Source organism: Chelonoidis abingdonii, chromosome 2 (assembly GCF_003597395.2).
Source record: "Chelonoidis abingdonii isolate Lonesome George chromosome 2, CheloAbing_2.0, whole genome shotgun sequence".
Classification (NCBI taxonomy): Eukaryota; Metazoa; Chordata; order Testudines; family Testudinidae; genus Chelonoidis; species Chelonoidis abingdonii.
The window spans coordinates 88,951,751-88,961,968 of NC_133770.1; the positions used below are offsets into that span (position 1 = coordinate 88,951,751).

Sequence of the window (10,218 nt, forward strand, 5' to 3'; positions counted from 1 at the left end):
ATCACCACCAAGCAACTGAAGCTCTGATCAAAGGGGAGAGTCTGTCTTAAGGGCAACCAGCCAGCCGGTGAGAAGCATCTAAGTTTGTAAGGGCATGGAAAGTGTAAAGATCAGCTTAGAATGCTGATTTGACCAGATCTGACTCATCGTGCTTTGACTTATAATCACTTAAAATCTATCTTTGTAGTTAATACATTTGTTTGTTTATTCTACCTGAAGCAGTACATTGGGTTTGAAGCATGTCAGCGACTCCCCTTGGGAAAACAAACCTGGTACATTTCAATTTCTTTGTTAAACTGACAAACTAATATAAGCTTGCAGCATCCAGCTGGCATAACTGGACACTGCAAGACAGAGGTTCCTAGGGTTATGTCTGGGACCAGAGATGTTGGCTAGTGTCATTTGGTTGAAAGTAGCTGGGAGCAGCTTACATGCCAGAGGCTGTGTGTGAACAGCCCAGCAGTGGGGGTTCTCACAGCACCGTAGAGTAAGGCTGGCTCCCAGAGTTGAGGATTGGAGAGACCTAGCAGATCACCGGTCCAGATAACACCAGAGGGGAACATCACAGAGACCCATTTAGATAGTTTTTAAGCTGATATTGTGAAGCTTTTGGATCTTTCTGTGAGCAAAAGGAAGAGTTACGTGGACTTCCTGAAGTTCTTAGTCCTGTCCAAGTAGAATGCTAGTGCTCTTCTAACATCTAGCATATGCAGAATTGCCTCCCTGTTGTCACAATGTGGTTTTAGTGAAAAAAACAGGAAGATGCATCTGTTGATTCATATAGAAAGTGCAGGCAACTTTAGGGAGAAACTTGGGATGCAGCCTCAGTTACTTTGTCTTTAAAAAAGACCATGTATGGTGGGTGTGCTGTTAGGGCCACTATTTCTCCTAGGCACCTAGCTGAGGTGATTAGAAAATTAGCAATTAGGAATGCTGTCTTAATGGACAGGTGTAAGAGAGACGAAGTTTCCTTGGGCTCAAAGAGAGGTCTAGTTAAAGCTCTGAGAACTAGGTTAAGATCACAGGTTGGAGCAGGTGGTCTGATGTGCAGGAAGAGCTTCCCAATGCCATTAAGGAATCTACGCATCAGTGGGTAAGCAAATACAGAATCTCTGCCTCTGATGGTGGAAAGCCCTTATGGCCACAAGATGTACCGTAAAGGAGCTGAGTGACAGTTTTGACCTTTTGAAGTCTAAAATGTAGTGTAAAATAAGAGGGAGGGAAGGTGAGGTTGGGTGCTTAGAATGACACCAAAACTTTGAATCGTTCCCATTTTTGTAGTAAGTACATCAAATGATCAACTTTAGTCTGTGCAGCAATACGTCTTTCTCCTCATCAGTGGTAGAAGATGCAGACGGGTGAAGGCTCAGCCCGTCGCTCTGAAAGTGCATGTTGAGAATGTGCCAAAGAGGAACCAGAGGACATATTCCCATCTGTGTCAGGTAAGGAACCAGACATGTCTTGGCAGGGTCAGATTAACTTTTTGTGGGCCCGCCGCCAAATGTATTTGTGGGCCTCCCAGGGAACAATTGTAAAAGGGGCTGGGGGTAAAAGCACAGTGGGGCAGGAGCTAGGGTTGGTCTCTGGAGCAAGGGAGGAGTCAGGTAAACTGCAAGTGCAGCAGGGCTGGGAAGGGGGTAAACAGGATTCCCCCCTGCCCACGTAAAGCAGGTACCTACCTGGTTCTAGCCCATTCTCTGTCTCTCTCTGCACTGAGCTGCTGCTCCTCCTGCAGCAGTAGGACAGGTTCTCTTCCAGCCCTCTGGGATGGGTATTGGGAGTGGGAGGAGCGGAGGCTCATGTGGTTACTCCTATAACCGGACATTTAGTTTCCAGTCAGCACTGCCAGCCGGACACTCAGGTCCCATTTTCTACTGAGTTTCCAGTCTAAAACTGGATACCTGGCAACAGGACTGGCAGAAAAGCAGGGGAGAGGGGGAGGGGCAAACAATCATTTTTAAAAGTAAGAGGGCTAAGCCTTAAGGTGGGTGGGAGGCAAGTGGTGAGGAGCTAGTGGGCAGGGCCATGTCTGCTGTACTGCTCAGGTAGGTTGGAGACTGTGGGGATCAGCTGACAGTATCCCCAGCCCAGGCGAAGTGACAGCCAGTGATAGATTTAGAGTTAGTGGGGGCCCCCAGCACTGTGCTCAGCTTCATTTTTGGGGCTCCTCCTTGGGACCCAGCCAAGAAAAAGAACACTCTCTTATCTCCCGCCACCCCCATTTTTCATTCTTTTTTCCTTCATCCTTCTCCTGTAAGTAATAGCAAGTAAATGAAAATAAAGTGAGGTACCTTGATTGTTCTTGTAGTCTAACTTATTTTTCCACAGACCACTTGAAAATCAGAAGGTCTTGATGAACCACTTAATATTTCCAAATGTTGTAAAAAAAATGTTGGGGGTGCAGAGTCTGGCCAGGAGCTAGGGCAAGGGAGAGGGCTCAGGGTTGGGGCAGGAGGTAAGGGTGTGGAGCGCTTACCTGGGCAGCTCCTGTTTGGTTCTCAGGAAGAGGGCGTATGGGGGGTGCAGGAGTCAGGGCTGGGGAGGTGTGGGGGTGCAGGGGTCAGGACAGAAGGCTGGATGTGTGTGAGGGGGGTGCAGAGGTCAGGGTCGGCGGAGGGCTGTGGGTGTGGACTGGGGTCGAGGGGGCATGCCCCAATTCCAGCCCCTTCCCCAAGGCCTCACCCCTGCCTCTTCTCCTCCTTCCCGGAGAACAGAGCGTGCTCCGGCTCCGCTCCTCCTTTCCCCTCCTGGTGGCAAGCAGCTGATCAGCAGCGGCAGGGGTGGGGGAGAACGTAGCACGCTAGGGAAAGAGGCAGGGGAGGAGCTTGGCTGCCGGCAGAGCCTGCCACGGAGCCCCAGCAGCCGGCAACATCAAGCTTCTGACCCCACAGGAGAGAGCGGGGGCGGAGAAAAGCAGGCCGGGCCCCTTTCTACCATGGGCCCGGTACCATGGCACTACTGGTGCCATGGTAAATCCAGTACTGTGTCTTGGCCAGAAGGGGGAATCAGAATAACTCACTTTGGTTTGTCATATTTTCAACAGAATCTTGGATAGAAGAGGAAATGGGAGAGACATACAAGGGGTCCCTGTTCCGTAGGAAGATGAAAGCATCACCCAGTGAATGTTTCCCCAGGTTAGCCCTGGAACAGTAGTGAGCACATTTCTTGTTCCAGTAAGTAGCGAAGAGATCTGTAGTTAGGATTCCCCAAAGGGCAACTATGTCTTGAAGCACCTCAGAGTTCAGTTCCCATTTGTAGTCATGAGAAAAGTTCCAACTGAGACTGTCAGCTGTCACGTTCTGTATCCCTAGTAGACAGACAGCTGAGATTAGCATGTTGTGATGGATGCACCAGTTCCAAAGTTTGAGTGCTTCTGTGCACAGGGAGGGAGATCGGGCACCTAAGTTCCCTCTGTGCTGCGCGGCTGCACAGCAGGCTATCAAGGGCCACGCAGGCAGGGAGAGGCGCCTCTCCCTCCACCCCGGACTGCTGCAGCAAGAGAGACCGGGGGAGGGGGGGGGGAATCCCCTCTCCCTGTCACAGCCCAGGGGCACCCTGTGTAGAATTGATGACATTGTTTGTAATTGTTCACTTTATTAATGTAACTTCATAAGTAAAGTTTTATAGAATCATAGAATGTCAGGGTTGGAAGGGACCTCAGGAGGTCATCTTGTACTGTGACAGCAGGCTAAGATGAGGGGCCAGGGAAATGACATCCTCCTGGTCACTGTCAGACTTCTGAGTAAGGGTGGCACTGACCAGAGTATTGATGGTATGCAGCCCAGTGCTGAGGGTGATTCTGGGCACCGGGATATCCTCATTACTGGGGCCCCAGGACCGAGCAATGGGGATAATGGTTCTTTCCCAATCGGCAGGTCTCCAGGGTACCGGAATTTTTGCAGTACCATTGATTCACTCAGTACCACAGAGGAGAGTCTGTGCTATGTTGTCGGTATCAGTGGTTGTAAAGATGCAGAGCATTCCCTAGACAGGATTCTCAGTGACACTCTTTTAAAGACAGTACGGTATTTGTCTTTGTCCTTATGGGTTGATACCTCTGCCTCAGAGCCTGAGCCCTTGGTCTCTTGAAGCAGTGCGGCAGAGCTCATAGTGGAGGTACCGTGTTTCAGAGCCGCCAATACCAAGGTGATTGACTGCCCTGGGGAACCCTTCTGGCAGGCCAACAGCTCAGTTTGGGGGCTTGGAGCCCTTTCTCTCAAGCCTTTGGTGGGGGGAATCTGCTGTTTTTTCCACAACACTACCGCCTTTGAATTTGAAGGCTCTGTAGATGATCCAGGCTTGGCACTGGAGTGCCTTCTCCATAAGGAGGAGTTTTAACTTGAACTCCTTTTTGTGAGACCTCAGCTTTAGCTGGTGGGAGAGGGAGCACTTCTGAGGGATATGGGACTCTCCCAGGTACCAGACACATTGAAAGTGTTTGTCCGTTACAGAAATCGATTCTTTGCAGGAGAGGCACCTCTTAAAGTCAAGGGAGCCAGGTGTGCCCTGGGGGGGGGGGGGGGGGAGGACGGACTACACCCTCTAGTAGTGAGGAATGCAGAAGAAAGTTCTTTCCTCTACATCACTAGTCTCCTCCTCTAAAATGATGCTCAATTCCCATCTTCTGCTGTGCCACTCTGGGACTTCCCTTTTCTGCTGGCAGACTTCTCATAGCTCTTCACTGCTAACTTCCTCTTCTGACTCTCCCCGCTGCTCTTAAATCTGAGTCTCTGACTCTGCTCCTGAAGGTACCATGTCAGCCTGAGTTAACTCTCTTGCCCTACTTCTGGTAATTGCCCCTGCAGGTTGGTTTATCTCCTTTGGCTCCACCAAACCAATGGGGCTGGGAACCGATGCTCCATCCTCCTCTAACTTATCCCCTATCTCTCTTGACAATCTGTGTCACCACCTGCACCTCTTTATTCATGCTCTCTTTCAAGGAGCTTGCGGCTGCGGGCATTTCTGAAGTCTCCCTATATTCTGGCGTCGTGCGTCAGTTCGCCTTCTCTCTCTCTTACATCACAAATACTTTCCAACTCCCTGATTTGATCCAACAACTGACCACAGTCTGATATATCTTAATTCGGCAGCTGTTCCCTCCTGCCACCTGTGAGTTTCCTCACCTGCCTTCTGTGCATGATACTAAGTCCATTCTAACTTTCCCTCCAACTCCTGTCCCTTTTGGAAAAGTACTAATCACTCCTCCTAAGCAACACACAGCTGATTTTTTAGCTCCTGGATAGTCGTCTTTTTCTCCTCCAAACAGGAGCTGCACCAGGGTTTTTGGCGCCCTAGGCGGGGGTCCTTCTGTGCTCCCAGACGTTGGCGGCAATTCTGCTGGGGGGGGGGTCCTTCCGCACTCCGGTCTTCGGGGCACTTCGGCGGCGGGTCCCGGAGCGAGTGAAGGACCCCCCAGCTGCCGAATTGCTGCCGAGGGTGGCAAAATGCCGCCCTCCCAAATCCTGATCCCCTAGGCAACCGCCTAGGTCACCTAAATGGAAGCGCCGGCCCTGCCTCCAAAGCTTGGTGGGCTTTTCTGAGTGACTATTTTCTTAATTCGATTTCTGTCCAAGCGCACTACAAGCCACCAACAAACATTCAACAGAAATCCCTTATATCTCTTTAGTCTTCCTTTTCTTCTGCTCTACTTCCACGTCAAACACCTCTCAAAACCCTTTGGATTACAATGCTCAGAGATAACGTCTCTATCTCTCAGTTGCACTAAATCTCCTCCATGTTGTAATGACCCTTGGGATGTATGACAAGGACGCTCATGCTGAGAGCAAAATACAGCCTTCAAGACTTTTATTAACATAAATTGGAAAAGTAATCAAAGTTCCAAACTCCAGAATTAAAAAGAAATAGTACTGTTCTAGAGGTATATGTGGTATCATTTACTATAAAACTTCCTAGATTAACATCCTCACGCCCTTCCTTGAGAACCTGCTGGTAGAGACAAAGGACCAGCCTCATCTCTGGCATACTAAAAGAGTCCACTGGTCCAGCTTCCTCAATGCTCGAGTGGAAGATGAAAAACTTAGGGAAAGCCGGAGAGCTAGAAACCTATAGCCACAGAAAGAAACTCACTCACTCACTTGGTGGTTTGCCCTCTCTTATACAACCTGAGCATTGTGTGTCCAACTTTCCATCTGCAAACTTAATTTCCTCACCCACATAATATCGGGTTATGCATACTCTACAGGCTGGCATATTCATACATATTTATGACAATTAGCTCATTCTCAAACCTGTTATTTCTGGCCTGAATCGGTTTGGTGGTGGTTATTTCTGTTTTCTTTGTGGTGCACACGTTACATTTATAGAGGACAATCAATAGGCCATTTATCTGTGTCTATCACCACAAACATATGTATGCTAACTTGCTTTAGGTCTTCATACAGGACGTGGCCTGTAGGTTCCTTGCATTACTACTAAAAATATTCTAATACAAAGCTATAAATCTATTATAATAAAACAAACCAATAATAAAGGACATAATCAAGCAAGCAAGCAGGCTAGCTGTATGGGCTACATATTTAAGTTTTGAACTTCAATTTAATGTGCTTCCTTTGTCTATTATAAAAACATTCCAACTACAAGAGATTTTTCAAATCCATTTTCTTTAGACCGTGTCAAGAACAAGATATGTTTTGCTGTAATTAATATTTTGTGACATTTTATCATTCTTCAAGTTAGCTTTGCATTCTGAAAGATGTGTCAATTCCTATGGCCTAGTATTGGAGAAGGGGGGGAGGGATAGCTCAGTGGTTTGAGCATTGGGCCTACTAAACCCAGGGTTGTGAGTTCAATCCTTGAGAGGGCCTTTAGGGATCTGTGGCAAAAATGTCAGGGGATTGGTCTTGCTTTGAACAGGGGTTGGACTAGATGACATCCTGCGATCCCTTCTTCCTTGCCAGTGAGGACTTATCCTTAGGTCTGGGCTACACTAGCAGGGGGGTTCAAACTAAGATACACTACTTCAGTTATGCTATTGGCATAGCTGAAGTATCTTAGTTCGACTTACCTGGCCATCCTCACAGTGGCGAGTCAACTGCCACGGCTCCCCCTTCAACTATACTTACTCCTCCTGCCGAGGAGGCATCCATTTACTGCATCCAGACAAGACACAATAAATAAATCCCCAATACATCAAACACTACCCACCAATCCAGCGGATAGTATAGACATATCCTTAGATGATACAGGTACATTTGAGAAGCAAATTTTTTGTCTGTATGATGTGCCAATTTGCACCAAAAGAGGCACATATTTTACCTGCCAAACAATCAGTGGGGTCGTTGGACAACTGAGGTGCTAAATGAGCATTCAAGGAAGACAAGGGCCATTGTATCAGTCTTCATTGCAGAGGATGTGAGGGAGATTCCCACACGTGAGCCATTCTTTTCAGGTGACAAATCTGAGAACTGTCCCAGATTAAGGTGTTGATAGACGAGTTTTTGGAACACATTGATAAATTAAACAGTAATAAGTCACCAGAATACAATGGTATTCACTCAAGAGTTCTGAAAGAGCTCAAATATGCAATCGCAGAACTACAAACTATGGTATGTAGCCTTTGCTTAAATCACCCTTTGTGTACCAGATGACTAGAGAATATCCAATATTACACCCATGTTTAAAAAAGGCTCCAGAGGTGAACACCTGGCAATTACAGGCTAGTAAGCCTAACTTCAGTACCAGTTTACTGGCTGAAACTATAGTAAAGAATAGAATTAGCAGACACAGCTGAACACAATGTTGGTGAAGAGTCAACACAGCTTTTGTAAAGTGAAATCATGCACCACCAATCTATTAGAATTCTTTGAGGATGTCAACAAATATAGACAAGTGTGATCCAGTGGATATAGTGTACTTGGACTTTCAAAAAGCCTCTGGACAAGGTCCCACACCAAAGGCTCGTAAGCAATTATGGAATAAGAGGGATCCATATGAGTTACTGGTTAAGAAAGGAAAACAAGGGGCATAAATAAATGGTCAGTTTTCAAAGAGGAGAGGGGTAAAGATTGGGGTCCCCCAAGGGTCTGTACTGGGAAAAGTGCTGTTCAACATCCTCTTAAATTATATGGAAAAATGGGTAAACTGTGAGGTGGCAAAGTTTGCAGACAGTACTAACTACTCAAGATAGTTAAAGTCCACAGCTGACTGCGAAGAGTTATAAATTAGTGGTTACTACTCCTGAAAGTCATCATGGATGACTCTGAAAATATCTGTTCAATGTGCAGCGGCAGTCAAAAAAGCTAGCAATGTTAGGGACTATTAGGAAGAGGATAGAAAATAAGACAGAATATACCATAATGCCACTATATAAATCCATGGTACACCCACATTTTGAATACTGTGTGCAGTTCTAGTTGCTCCATCTTAAAGATCTATTAGAACTGGATAAAATACTGAGAGGGCCAATACAAATTATTAGGAGTATGGAACAGCTTCCATATGAGTAAAGATTAAAGAAGACTGGAACTATTCATTTTAGAAAAGAGATTAAGAGGGGATATGATAAAGGTCTATAAAATCATGGTGTGGAGAAGGTGATTAGGAAGGTGTTATTTACCACTTCACATAAACTAGGAGTCTCCCAATGAAATTAATAGGCAGCAGGTTTAAAACAAACATAAGAAGTACTTCTTCACACAATGCACAGTCAACCTGTGGAACTTGTTGCCAGGGGATGTTCTGAAGGCCAAAAATATAACTGGGCTCAAAAAAGAATTAGAAGTTCCTGGAGAATAGGTCCATCAATGGCTCTTAGCCAAGATGGTCATCATAGACAAAATCCCACGCTCTCAGTATCCGTAAACCTCTGCCTGCTAGATGCAGAGACTGGACGACGGGATGGATCACTTGGTAATTGCCCTGTTCTGTTCACTCCCTCTGAAGCATCTAGCATCAGCCACTGTTGGAAGCCAGGATACTGGGCTAGATGGACCATTGGTCTGACCCAGCATGGCCATTCTTATGTCATCAGTCACTACTGCTTAACAGTAACAGACCACTGACAGTTTTTTTAAATAATGCTTTTGTAAACATCACTATGGGAATTTTCCAACTAAATCATCCCATTATGAATTATTATTTTACTAAAACTTGTAAATACAATCAATTTTCATTGGTGATTTTTTGATAATGGCCTCTGATCAAAGTTTCATAAATTAATTAAGAACTCTAAAACGAGTTACAAAAAGCATATACTCTTGCAATAGTTTCTCAGAGGCTCTAGCTTGACTACAAACCTCTTTGAAAGCTGATAGTATTAAAATAATTGTTCAGCTTTGTCTTATGGTAGTTACATAATGTGGCAGTCACAGTCTGAATAAACTTGGAAGTTTCCCACCTGGAAATTTGCCTCAGTATTTACCTGGGACGGTAAGGCTTACTCCCTATCATCTTCTGAAACTTGTATATAGCTGGGGTTATTCAAGGTGAGAACTTTCTTCAGGACAATGTTTTCATAAATATACATACAGAAATGCTTGATACTTATAAGAAAGAGGAAAATGATTTCTTCTTGCTTTCCTGTCAATTATCTGTTCCATCTTTCCAAATTTAGGGTAGGGTCTCCAGAAGAAGTATGGATGGTAAGAGGAAGACACTGGCTGTGCTATCTCCTAATCCACTGCAAACGGAGACAAACCTGGCTTAAAGGACTTGTGGAGAAAAATGGGACTTGTTAACGTGGGTTCCAAATTAGAGCTTGTCTCAGAGCAAGAAGCCAAAGTGAAATGCTCTGTTAATATATAAAACAAGGCCTGGACAACCTCAAATTTTCCCCCATGACTACATTAAAGCGCCTCAGACTGACCTGAAGAAATGATCTCTAATGGTGAGAGGATACTGCAATTCTACCCAATCAGTCCATGGCATGCATACAGAAATTATCAACATGGAAGCTAACTACACCTCTACACCGATATAACTTGACCCGATATAACACGAATTGGGATATAACACAGTAAAGCAGCGCTCCGGGGGAGGGGCAGGCGGGGGCTGCACGCTCCAGCAGATCAAAGCAAGTTCGATATAATGCAGTCTCACCTATAACGCGGTAAGAGTTTTTGACTCCCGAGGACAGCGTTATATTGGGGTAGAGGTGCATCATGCAGGCAGCATTTTTTGCAATATAAATATTTATATGTAGGAGCTAGACAGACTACTAACTTATTTCACAAATACATCTCACTTAGTCACCAAATATCA

The 10,218-nt window shown here is 45.7% G+C and overlaps 1 long non-coding RNA gene across 1 annotated transcript; it reads left to right on the top strand.

Moving 5' to 3' along the window:
- Nucleotides 1–1,356: 1,356 nt before the first annotated feature.
- On the top strand, nt 1,357–9,984 carry LOC116835700 (uncharacterized). Its single transcript, XR_004376266.2, has 3 exons — nt 1,357–1,442; nt 3,044–3,134; nt 9,572–9,984. It is a non-coding gene; the product is annotated as an uncharacterized LOC116835700 (long non-coding RNA).
- Nucleotides 9,985–10,218: the final 234 nt, after the last annotated feature.